The 13,261-nt window shown below is 46.6% G+C and overlaps 1 long non-coding RNA gene across 2 annotated transcripts; it reads left to right on the plus strand.

The window, feature by feature from the left end:
- Window positions 1-3,795: 3,795 nt before the first annotated feature.
- LOC145719187 (uncharacterized) lies at window positions 3,796-7,650 on the plus strand. Of its 2 annotated transcripts, none has more exons than XR_014142225.1 (2): window positions 3,796-5,905; window positions 6,698-7,650. It is a non-coding gene; the product is annotated as an uncharacterized LOC145719187 (long non-coding RNA). The 2 variants fall into 2 exon arrangements; XR_014142226.1 differs by having other exon boundaries at window positions 3,796-5,376.
- Window positions 7,651-13,261: the final 5,611 nt, after the last annotated feature.

Below are 13,261 nucleotides of genomic sequence, written 5' to 3' on the forward strand. Positions count from 1 at the left end.
AAACAGCATGAGAGGGGCAAGGGTCAGAGGGAGAAGCAGGCTCCCCGCTGAGCCGGGAGCCCGATGTGGGACTTGATCCCAGGACCCTGGGATCATGACCTGAGCCGAAGGCAGACGCTTAACCATCTGAGCCACCCAGGCACCCTGATCTCACTGATATGAGTAATTCTTAATCTCAGGAAACCAACTGAGGATTGCTGGAGTGGTGGGGGGTGGGAGGGATGGGGCGGCTGCGTGATAGACATTGGGGAGGGTATGTGCTATGGTGAGCGCTGTGAAATGTGTAAGACTGTTGAATCACAGACCTGTACCTCTGAAACAAATAATACTTTATATGTTAAGAAAAAAGAAGATAGTAGGCAGGGAAAAATGATGTAATGTATGGTGATTAACATAATAAAAAAAGGAAAAAAGTTGTAAAAAATCATCACATTGGGGCGCCTGGGTGGCTCAGTCGTTAAGCGTCTGCTTTCGGCTCAGGTCATGATCCCAGGGTCCTGGGATCGAGCCCCACATCGGGCTCCCTGCTCAGCGGGAAGCCTGCTTCTCCCTCTCCCACTCCCCCTGCTTGTGTTCCCTCTCTTGCTGTGTCTCTCTCTGTCAAATAAATAAATAAAATCTTTAAAAAAAAATCATAACATTGATTTTGCCATTTTAAACATTTTCAGTATAAAGTCCGGTAGTGTTAAGTATATTTATACTGCTGTGATACATATCTTGAGAACATTTCATTTGCAAATCTGAAACTCTGTACCCATTATTTGTTTTTCATGTAGAAAGCATATTTATTTATTTACTTACTTATTTAATTATGTTCAGTTAGCCAACATATAGTACATCTTTATTTTTTGATGTAGTGTTCAACGATTCATTATTTGCATATAACACCCAGTGCTCATCACATGTGCCCTCCTTAATACCCATCACCCAGTTACCCCATCCCCCCACCCCCTCCCTTCTGTAACCCTCAGTTAGGTTCCCAGAGTCCAGAGTCTCTCATGGTTTGTCTCCCTCTCTGATTTCTTCCCATTCAGTTTTCCTTCCCTTCCGCTATGGTCCTCCATGCTATTCCTTATGTTCCACATATGAGTGAAACCATATGGTAACTGTCTTTCTCTGCTTGACTTATTTCACTTAGCATAATCCCCTCCAGTTCCAGCCACGTCAATGCAAATTGTAGGTATTTATCCTTTCTGATGGCTGAGTAATCCCTTGTATATATGGACCACATCTTTATCCATTCATCTGTTGAAGGGCATCTCGGCTCCTTGCACAGTTTGGCTATTGCAGACATTGCTGCTATGAACATTGGGGTTCAGGTGCCCCTTCTTTTCACTACGTCTGTATCTTTGGGGTAAATACCCAGTAGTGCAATTGTTAGGTAGTAGGGTAGTTCTATTTTTAACATCTTGAGGAACCTCCATACTGTTTTCCAGAGTGGCTGTACTAGCTTGCATTCCCACCAACAGTGTAAAGAGGGTTCCTCTTTCTCCACATCCTCAGAACATCTGTCATTTCCTGATTTGTTAATTTTAGCCATTCTGACTGGTGTGAGGTGGTATCTCATTGTGGTTTTGATTTGAATTTCCATGATGGCTAGTGATGTTAAACGTTAGTCATTTGTATGTCTTTTTTGGAGAAATGTCTGTTCATGTCTTCTGCCCATTTCTTGATTGGATTATTATTATTTTTTTGGCAGGGGGTGTTGAGTTTGAGAAGTTCTTTCTAGATCTTGGGTACCAGCCCTTCATCTGTAATGTCATTTGCAAATATCTTCTCCCATTCCATGGGTTGCCTCTTAGTTTTGTTGACTGTTTCCTTTGCTGTGCAGAAGCTTTTTATCTTGATGAAGTCCCAAAAGTTCATTTTTGCTTTTGTTTCCCTTGCCTTTATAGACATGTCTTGAAAGAAGTTGCTGTGGCTGATGTCAAAGAGGTGACTGCCTCTGTTCTCCTCTAGGATTTTGATGGACTCCTGTCTCACATTGAGGTCTTTTATCCATTTTGAGTTTATCTTTGTGTATGATGTAAGAGAATGGTCAAGTTTCAATCTTCTGCATGTGGCTGTCCAGTTGTCCCAGCACCATTTATTGGAGAGACTGTCTTTTTTCCATTGGACATTCATTCCTGATCTAAGATTGGTTGACCATAGAGTTGAGGGTCCATTTCTGTGGTCTTTATTCTGTTCCATTGATCTATGTGTTTTTGTGCCAATACCATCCTGTCACAGATTTGTAATATAGATTGAAGTCAGGCATTGTGATGCCCCCAGGTTTGGTTTTCCTTTGCAACATTTCCCTGACTATGTATCCTTGGCTGCATGTTCTCATTTAGTACCGTGAATATGTCTTTCCAGCCCTTTCTGGCTTGCCAGGTCCCTATGGACAGGTCTGACGTTATTCTGATGTTCCTCCATCCGTATGTAAGAAATCTGTTTTCCCTGGCTGCTTTCTGGATTGCTTCCTTGGTTCTAAGATTTGCAAGTTTTCCATGTTTAATTCTAATAGTGTATTTATAGACTACTTTGGATTTTCTATGTACACCATCATATTATCTGTGAATAGTCACAATGATCTCCTCAATTCTTATTCTTTTTGTTTCTCTTGGCTTATAACACATGGGAGATTCTCCAATGCAATGTTGACTAGAGTAGCATTGTTTGAAGATTTTAATATACCTTTCTCAATATCTGATAGAAAAAGCAGACAAAACATTGGTAAGAAATGTGACCTAATTGACATATATGGAACATTACATAGTAAGTGCAGAATACATTATTTTCAAGTGGTCCTAGAATATTTATCCAAATAGATGATATGTTGAGCCATGAATCAAGTCTACACATTTTAAAAGCCTGAAATTAACTAGATTATATTCTTAGACCACAGGGAATTGAGCCATAGCCATAATGAAAAGAAAAGCAGGAAGTCCCTCAATGCTTAAAACTTAAATGTAAATTTGCTACATATCCTAAGGGTCAGAGAGGGAATCACAATGGAAATTCTCGATCTTTTCTACATCAGAGCTCACAGACAATGGCATTCTATCCGTGAAGAGCACTATAAATACGGTAGACAGGAGTTGAGCCTTAAGTCCGAGTTCTGCCTGCCTCAGCCACACCTGGCAGCCTGGGTATGTGGTCACCCCCAGCTGCCCTTTCTGGTGGCCCTGAGCTAAGGGGGACAACATAGCCATATGGAAATGGGAAGCTCCACACTCCTAGTGATGATGGTGTCTCCCACCCAAGCTGCCCTTTCTGGTGGCCCTGAGCTAAGGGGGACAACATGGCCATATGGAAATGGGAAGCTCCCCACGCCTAGTGACGATGGTGCTATTGTATTGTCCTCACCAGTCCAACAACATGATTTCTGAGTGAAATATGACACAATAGCAGCTTCTTGACCTTCCTTAAGGTTTGAAAATCATCTTGTGAGCCATCTATTAGAAATATGGTTTCAACATGTGTTCTTTTTTTCTGGAAAAGGAATAGATCCAAATAGTAATTATGGCTTCCTGAGCACCTGCCCTTGAGCGCCATCACACTGGCTCTTTGTGGAATTCTCCCTCTTAAACTTCTAAACTATGATGTAGGTATTATGAGTCACATTTTCTAGATGGTTAGGCAGGGGCTCAGAGACGATACAAGTCACGGAGGATTTTAGTGTCAGAGATCTAAGTGGGATCTCCAAAGTGACTCCAAATCCCTTGTTATTCCATACACGGTACTATTTCCCTCTTTTTTTTTTTTTTTTAAAAGATTTTATTTATTTATTTGAGAAAGAGAGAGAGAGAGAGGGGGGAGGGTCAGAGGGAGAAGCAGAGTCCCCGCCGAGCAGGGAGCCTGATGTGGGACTCGATCCTGGGACTCTAGGATCATGACCTGAGCCGAAGGCAGTCGCTTAACCAACTGAGCCACCCAGGCGCCCTGCTATTTCCCTCTTATCTCTGGTCTTCTGTATCTGGAAACATATCAAGTATCAGGATTTTCTTGTTGTGTGGCCAACTGGAATGAATTCAGTTGGCCTTTTAACCTCTGCCCATCGTAATTGGAGGATCTTTGAGTAAGATACTCCAAGATCTCTAGGAATAGAGACATTATAATATTTTTCTAATATTACAGTTACTGAAAGAACGATCTTTTTTTAATTGATTCAGGCTCTGGTATGTTCAGAGTGTACTGTAAGACAGGTCTGAAATAGTATTTAAAAACATTCAGCTCAGCCTCTTCTACGAAGTGAGACAGTGCTTATAAACATTGCTAAAATAGTCCCTTAGCTACGATTATTTACTTCCCAACCATCGTAGTGTTTATATGGTATGACTATGAATTACATTAGTCAAAATCTGCAAGGAAAGAACTGAGACAGTGTATCCAAGCTTTAGGGGCACTTCATGTTTCCATTAGTGCCCTGAAAATGAGCTACTCTGTTTTATTCTATAGTCCAAGGGAATGGTGCCAGACATCTCTAAGATGTCTGGCAGTTCTAAAATTCTGACTTTAAATTATCTGTGTGCTTCAGAGATTTGCGCAGGAGAAGGGGAGGAGCCCAGTGTCTGTGAACCCCTCTCTTACTTGTGTGGACCATGGAACAGGTGAACTTCTCTAGGCATCATTTTGATTTCTTGGTACTATTGTTAAAGGTACTTTTGTCTCAAGTTCCTCCCTTTAGTAGTAATTCTAATGATAATGGAAATTTTTATCTTTTACCATCCGTGGACCTGGATCCTGGGCTCCCAGAGAACCTACCCTTTAACATTTTACCAAGCTGAAAATGACCGGGTAAAACCTCAGAGCATGGGTCCTATTTCTGTCCCAAGCGCATATTGTACATCTGGTTTGAGAAGAAAAAGATAACCCAAAATGCCATTGCAAACATAAAGATAAGAAAAACAAAAGAACCTCTCTGGCTCCCATAAGATTAAAGTCATACCGACTTGCAGAAACTGAAAACATAAGAAAAAGTCTGTAACTTTCTTGAATGTTCTTCCTCATGATGATATGTAACTCTGTATGTAAAACAACACAGAACAAATATATAAACCTGCCTCAAATGTTCCTTCCCCCGAGCACTCCCTTCTTTGTGAAGATTGTGTCTCCCAGGCAGCTGTCCTGATTTGGGTTTGAATAAAACTCTCTTCCTTTCTCTCTAAAGTGTTTTAAAGGGTTTGTTCATTTAGTGTCGACAATAACAATATGTTTTCTTTTTAAGTGAAAAATAAATGTTCCTGGTTCGCAACTCCAACAGCACAGAAGGGCGGCTGTTCTTCATCCTGGAGCTTCCCTGTAGAACCAAGCATATGTATATATATTCCAGCATAAACGGGCTCATCCTACAAGGATGCTTTGAAGGTCCAAGAAGCACTATCCACTCCATGGGTGAGACCAGAAGGCGAAGCTCTTCCCGCTTAGAGCATTACTTTTTGGGTTTAAAACTGCCTTGGAAATGCGTGAAACCATTGCATTTTCTAAAGCCCAAAGCCTCGGAAGGTCCGAGCGCAGCTGACCTTGCCGGGAGCCAGGAACAGCTCTGCAGGTGGGTTGGTGCAGGAAGGGAAGGGGCAGGGCTCTGGGGGTGGTCTGCAGCCAGAGGCCTCCGCGGAATGGGCCGGGGGAGGGGCGGACCCCGCCCATAGCCCCCGCCCATGCCTGCGCCGCCAAGCCAGGTGTTGGCGTGAGGAGGGGCCTCCTGGACCACCTGCCGTCGCAGGGAGCCGCGGGCCTGAGGGCGGGTTGCTCGGTAGAGGCAGGCGCAGCATCCAATGGGCTCGGGGCACCACTCTCCCCGACCAATCACCGCGTGGGGGTGGAGCTACCTTTCTGCGGGAGGACCCGGAGCTGCCCCGGGATGCGGAGGTGGGGCAGAAGGCCCGCTGCCAGAGAATTCACTTGTGGAGTTCCCGGCTGGGTGAGACCACGCTGTGGGCCGGGGTGGGGTCCCGGGGGTAGGGTGCTCCCCGGGTGGGAGTTGGGGGGCCCTCGAAGGCGGCGGGGAGCGAGCTAATCCCGCGAACTCAGATGAGTTTCCTAATCGTTGAAAGTCCTTCAACGGGCTGTATCCCCCAGCCCCGTGAACTCCAGGACCCCGCTCACCCGAGCTTTTTTGGGATGGGTTGCGGACATTTCAGGGTTTCCCGTGTTCCCCTGGAAGAGTGCACGTAAGGACCGCACACAGTCCCCAGGTTCAGTGGGGTGCCGCCTGTGCCCTGGCAGAGTGCAGGTAATGGACCTTGAGCAGCACCCCGAGTTCAGCAGGGTGTCCCCTGTTCCCCCAGGCACAGGTGTGGCGGTAACAAGCCCCAGAGCCGTCCTCCAACTTCAGCATTGTGCCCCATGTCCTCAGGGGGATGGTGGTAATGGTCCGTTATGATCGTCTGGGAGGGCCCTCCAGGTTCCTGCTCCCCTAGGCACAGGTGTGGCGGCAACAAGCCCCAGAGCCGTCCCCCAACATCAGCATTGTGCCCCATGTCCCCCGGGGATGGCGGTAATGGGCTGTCAGGATTGTGCAGGAGGGTCCTCCAGGTGGGGGCCTGGAGGCTGGAGTAAACGAGACCCCACTCAAGTTGCATGAGGAACAGACGAGTTGAGGTGTTGATTTGGAAGAGTAATTTCGCTTTTCCAAATGACAAAGTCATTGGTCTACTTTAGAATGAAGATAATTACTACTTAAAAAACAAGTATGTGTTTCCCCTTCTCCCAGAAACCGAAGCAGGTGTGCATGCCATAGGTCGGAGGTCCTACTTATCCCCACCTGACAGCACTTCTCTGCTCTGGCTCCATGAGACTCGAAGTTTTGAACATCAGCATCTGAGTCAGTGATGCAGCTTGTCACAGGATGTCAGCATTCAGAGAAAGCAGCAGGTCCATTTGGCACAGTGTCATCTTCATGTCAGGACTGGAGGTAAAACTTCTCATTAACCCCAAACCTCCTGGGCTTTTCTCTTTTCTCTAGTTGAGCCAGGAAGCAAAACTTAAGTAGCTCTCAGCATTCTCCATTTGGTTCAAGAGTTACTTACTTTCCCTGCGGGTAGAACATTGCAGGGGATCCCATTTTCTCTGTTCACTTATTGCTTACAAAATATATTCTGATCATCTGTTTCCTAGAAGTAACTTTTATTAGAAAGGGAAGGTGAAATTTACTCTTTGTGTGTTTTTAACATATCTTTTGTTCCTTAATCTAACAGTGTTTATTCAGTTGGGCCTAGGATATGGTTGAGTGGCCAGCATCTAGAGTTAGGTGGCTTTTTGTCGTCAGATACAGACTCGGATGATGTCTTGTCATTTGTCAAAGGTGATGTTTCATAATTGATTAGTCTTTTCATCAGAAGAGTTACAATTAGGGTCAAGGGAAAAATCAAAATTATTCAAAGCAGGCTTTTACTGTTTAAAAGTTGAGCCTGACTTTCTAGTTTTTCTAAATGTATCATCTAGATATTTTGACATGCCGTATTTTCTCTGTAGTTTCTTTGGTGATGGAGTCAGAAGGAGAGTGTTTGGGAATTCTCGATAGAGGCATGCTGGTGCATCAAGGGGCTTGTTGTCAGGAGCACTGGGTTGAGTTCTGGAACTGCTTGCCTGAGCCTAGGTGAGTCAGGTTATCCCACAGAGCTTCCGTTGACTCTTTATGAAATTGCTGGAAGGTAATATCTATGGAAAGTCTTTTTTTTTTTTTTTTTAAGATTTTATTTATTTATTTGACAGAGAGAGAGATAGCGAATGGGAACACAAGCGGGGGTGGGGGGTGGGAGAGGGAGAAGCAGGCTCCCCGCTGAACAGGGAGCCTGATGCGGGGCTCGATCCCAGGACCCCGGGATCACCACCTGAGCCGAAGGCAGACGCCTAACGACTGAGCCACCCAGGCTCCCCTCTATGGAAAGTCTTTTTCCACAGAAACTGTTCTGCCTAATGAAGAGCAATTAAAAATGAGGTGATTTGGGCTGAATTATTCTGTAAATAATAGTTTTAAACCCCCCCATCATAGGATATGGTATTTTATTGTACAAGGAGTCCTCAGAAGGCTGCAGTGAAAGAATCAGATCTCAGAGCATGTTCATATTCCATTGATATGTTACTTACAATTTGCATAGGTAGGAAGGTAAGTGGAGAGAAATACGACAGAAGGGGAGAGTAGGTGTGAACCATTCATTAGGTAGCCTTCTACCTCTCTCATGAAAGCCTTGGGCCAGTGTCATTTTGGAAGAAGAGGGGGAATCCTGGAGCTCTGCAGCAGATGGGGGAGTTCCAGGTCTGGGTAAAGCTGACAGGGGCCTCAGAGGAGAGCTGAGTGCATTGTGCAGGAGGGCATGGGCAGGGTGGGCTCCAGGGTTGGCTCTGGGTCTCCCGTGTGAGAGTTGTGACAGGTGAGGGCCGTGAGCAGGTTCCTGGCTGAGGACAGGTGAGGCACAGGTGGAGAGCTGGCCGAGCACCTTCTTCTGTGCCACCAGCCTCACCCAACACACACAACCTCATCGTCTGTCCCTGTCACTACAGGTCAGACATCTTGGAGTTGCCAGACCAAGACGTTTGTTTGAGCTTCTTTCTTTGAGGGTGTGTGAAGTTTCAAAACTTTGATTATGGAAATGACGGGTCATCAGAACATCTGTTACTCTTTCATTTCCTGCTCTTCTTTCAATCACCAAAGAGAATCACACCTGCTAGTGGAAGGGGCTATCTGTGTGTTTTTATTTCCCATTTTAATTAAACAGTGGGAAAACAATCTTCTGAAATATTATAAGAATCCTTTGTGAGTGTTCATGTTTTCCTCTTCCATGAACCACATCCTGATATTAGAAATTATGTTTTAAAGTAAAACACAGCGTCAGAGCTGTAACAGGGTGTGGTGCCCTTTGTGAGAAGGAGTGTAGGTTCTTTAGGAGCTCGGGGAGTGTCTCGTTGTGCTCCCAAAGGGAATGTAGCCCCCTGTTAGCCTTCTGTGAGGGGGCTGCTTACCTGGTGGCCCATCCTGGGCTCTGGAAGCTTGACCCGGTGTCACTTGCGACTTGAGCTGGGGAATTTATGAAGAAAACAGAAGGAATCCTGGAGGGTGCCTGCATCCTTTGTACTCGGACAACTCCATGTAGCAAAGGAACTCATCACCCGTGAGGCGTGTCGGGATCGCTGAGGGTGTGGGCTTCACTTCATGGGCTGAGGTTGTGTCTTCATCCTTATCTGGACCAGAGCCGTGGTGTGTGGCTATGGAGATCCAGACCCTTATGTGACCACGTCATTATGATTATTATTATTTTAAGAAAGCAGTATAGACTGACTTCGAGATACAAATATCAAAAGGAAAAACACAAGGTCAAATATATATATAATGATTGAACTCGTGGCCTCTCTCATTAGTATGGGTAAGTAGGTCTGCCCGTATGAGAAAGACCAAGCAGTTATATTTTGATAGAAGTGTGCTGTGCACACGTAGTGTTTTATTCTATCTCTGAAGGGAAACTAGAGTGGTGACTGGAGCTTGGTTTCTGATTTTAAGGAATGGGAGACAAGTGAATTGAAAGAGCAGTGTTGATGCTGACATGGTGCTCAGTGCCCAGTGAGGGAAGGTTTGAAGCTCGGACTTGGAAGCGTTGGTGTTCAGCGAGGATGCTGTCCGAGTTTCCAGCACATCAAGTCACTTGGCTGGTGTGCCTAATCGGGCCAGTTCCTGCCTTTCTAAGGGCAGCTTGGAAGTGGCTTGAAACCCTAGGGCATTTGTGGAGTGGTCTGGATGGGACACCTGTGTGGGCCAGTGTAGACACCACCCAGGGAATTCCAGAGCTAACGATGAGCACATCTGTGAGGCTGGAGTTTGCTTCTCTGTGAGAAGCATTGAGCTGGAGTGGAAAGAAGTCTCTGGGTCTTATGTCTCACTGTGTGAGCAGGTCTGAGCCTGGCAGGGTAGTCGGATCAGATAGCTGGGGGGTTGTGATGCCATGGTGGTGGACCGTCGCTCATGATGGGCAGGCCAGCTTGCTACAGGGACAGGGACTGGGCTCTCCTCCCTGGCCAGCCCTCCTGCTGCAGATGTGAGAAGACAGTTGCTTCCTGTTTGGTTCTCAAGCCCTCGGCTCAGCAGGGTGGTTGGTGGGAAGCAGCCCACAGGCAGCCTTATCGATTCTTGCCCAGTGTGCCCCCTGCTTCCTCGGAGGAGGCACAGCAGATGTCCTCTGCCTGGTGTCTGTGAATTCAGCCGGCAGAAGCACTTCTTCTAGAGCCACACCCCTGAGAAACCCTCTCTCCACGTTCCTGTGCTGTGTGCAAGAGGTCACTTTTCATTTGGAACAGAAATCCCAGCTCCTCTGTTCAGATCTGAGGCCACACGAGACACCAGGCTCCCTGCAGGTCTAGTTCTGCGTGGGGCCTGATGTGCGAGACTGAGGCCGAACCTGGGCAGCCTACTGACCCTGCTGCAGGCTCCTTCCTCAAAACTGTGCAGCAAAGCCTGGTTTGTGATGACGTCACAGGAAAGAGGGACAGGTGCACCACTCTGCCTGACCACAGGAGGATTCTGGATGTCAATCCCAGGTGGTTGGTGAGGGAGGAGAGATGTCTGTTTCCCAGGACCTTGGCCAGAGGGAGATTTGGATCTTGGGATGGGTCTCTGCTCAGCTTTCTTAGATGAGCACCTCAGGCAAGGGGAGGAAGTGTGTGTGCTCACCTATAATCGAGGAAGGTGTCTGGTTTCAGGTTGCATGGGCAGGTGGATTCCTCGTGTGGCTCATTTTCGTGATGGAGTTCAGGGTTCAGTAGGTGGACTCCCTTGTCCCAGGCACCCTGGCTGTGCAAGAGCCCTGGGGTACCTTCCCCCGGGGCTTTGGACCAGGAAATTAGAGGGAGTCAGTGGTGAAACCATCTGTGTAGGCCTCCGTTTCTGCCCTGCCGAGATGGACTGGTGACTGTGATAACTGCTATGGAAATATAAAGCAGGAGACAGGGCTGGGTGCTGAAGGGGAGGTGGTGTGGTGCTTGCAATTCACATAGGGGCCAGGTGGAACTTCACCAGGAAGGTGATACCTGAGTCAAGATCTAAAGAAGGTGAGTGATATCACAATCAAGAGCATTCTAAATGGAAGGGGAAGTATGTGCAAAGGCCCTGTGGCAGGAGCACACCAGGAATGTCCAGGAGCAGCAAGAAGGCCCTGTGGCCACAGGAGACAGCTTAGGACATGACCTCAGGGAGGGGACAGAGGGAGACAGAAAGCAGGGCTGTGACCCCATGAGACCCTGTTTCACTGGGCCTTCCTGGCTACAGTTGCTGAGAACAGATGACAGAGGGTTGAGGATGGGCAAGGGAGGTCCATGATGAAGCTTTTCCAGGAACTCAGGCAAGAGATGGGCTCCAGTGTGGACCAGACAGGTGGCCTTGGAAGGAGTGGTCAGTCCTGTTCTGGGTACCTTTTGAAGATGGAGCTCACCAGATTTGGTGATGGGTTAGGTATTGGGCATGGGAGAAAGGAGGAATTGGTGTAACTCCCAGCTGTGGTTGGTTGTCCTGAGCGAGGGGAAGGAGGAGGTTTCTGGGGGTAGGGGGTCGTCTGTGTTCCCCATGGTGAGGAAGGTGCCTTTCACGGTGGATCTGCTGATGTTTGTGTCCGTGGAACATTTAACATCTACTCCTTCAGGAACGTTCAAGTACAAGTATTCCCCACTTTTTAAAAGGTCACGGTAAGACAGTGGGCTTTTTTGAAAGATCGATGCCATTACCCAGCTTCAGTAACAGGAGGAAACCTGAAGAGGATTTCCCTCTTATGAAAAAAGTTGAAGAGTGAGCATCGCGTTCAGCATCTGTTTTGCTGGGAGCCACTGCAGAGGCGGTAAGCACCCCAACCAGCTCCTTCCTGGGAACCGCTCTCCGCGTCCAGCCCCCAGCACTTTGAATCGTGTCTGTGAGCATCTGCTGTGTTTCATCTCCATTTATTTTGGGCATCCTTTAGGAAGTTGTGTCCCGAGGCATAAGAAAAGCCAAAGAGAAGTCATTTTTGGAGTCTGAGCATGCTCACTAATTTTTCTGTATAAATGAATGGTAATTCCTCCCTTGGTTTACACCATTTCTGCTGTGAAAGGTTTCCTAGGAACACTGTCCTTTCAAATAGCAGGGGAACGTGTACCCCATCCTGCCGGGTTAGCTTTAGTCTCCATGCTGCACAGAACGTTCCATGACTTACACATTTTATCACTCAAACATTGTGCCTTTGACCACCTTCCCCCATCTCCCCGCCCCAATCCCTGAATGTGGCAACCAGCAATCTGTTCTCAGTATCTATGCGTTCAGTATTTTTGTTTCCATGTACAACGTCCCTGAATATCTGGTATTTGTCTTTCTGTGTCTGAGTTACTTAGCAGATGCTAAGTAATGCTCCTAAGGTCTCTGTTTCTATGTCTGATTACTGCGAATAATGCTGCAGTGAACATGGGAGTGCATCTATGTTTTTGAGGTAGTATTTTTGTGTTCTCCAAATAAATCCACTCATTAGAGCAATTCCTGGGTCATGTGGTAGTTTTGTTCATTTTTTCCAGGAACTTCCATACTGTTTGTCGCAGTGGCTGCACGAATTTACATTCCCACCAACAGTGCACAGGGTCCCCTTGTCTACACACCCTTGACCATACCTGGCATCTGTCTCTGGGACGATTGCCGTCCCTACAGTTGTGAGGTGGTAACTGATTGCGGTTTTGGCTTAGGTTTCCCTGACGAAGATTAGTGATGTTGAACAAATTTTTCTGTGTCTGTTGGCCACCTGTGTGACATCTTTGGAAAGTATCTATTCATGTATTCTCCCCATTTTTAATTTTTTAAAAAGATTTTATTTATTTGTTTGACAGAGAGAGAGAGAGACAGCAAAAGAGGGAACACAAGGAGGGGGAGTGGGAGAGGGTTAGAAGCAGGCTTCCAGCAGAGCAGGGAGCCCAATGCGGGGCTCGATCCCAGGACCCTGGGACCATGACCTGAGCCGAAGCAGACACTTAATGACTGAGCCACCCAGGCGCCCGATCTCCCCATTTTTTGTACAAGTTTGTTTTGATTTGTATGAGTGTGTGTATTTTGGATATTAGCTTCTTCTCACACATCTGATTTGCAGATATTTTTTCTCATTGGGTAGGTCACTTTTTAAGTTTGATGGTTTCTTTTGCTGTGTAGAAGATTTCAGTTTGATGTTGTTTCATTTTAAGTTTGATGGTTTCTTTTGCTGTGTAGAAGATTTCAGTTTGATGTTGTTTCATTTGTGTATTTTTTGCATTTGTTGCCTTTGCTTTTGGTGTCCGATCTAAAAAA

Source organism: Leptonychotes weddellii, unplaced genomic scaffold, assembly GCF_054177405.1.
Source record: "Leptonychotes weddellii isolate Sample4059 unplaced genomic scaffold, ASM5417740v2 HiC_scaffold_335, whole genome shotgun sequence".
Classification (NCBI taxonomy): Eukaryota; Metazoa; Chordata; class Mammalia; order Carnivora; family Phocidae; genus Leptonychotes; species Leptonychotes weddellii.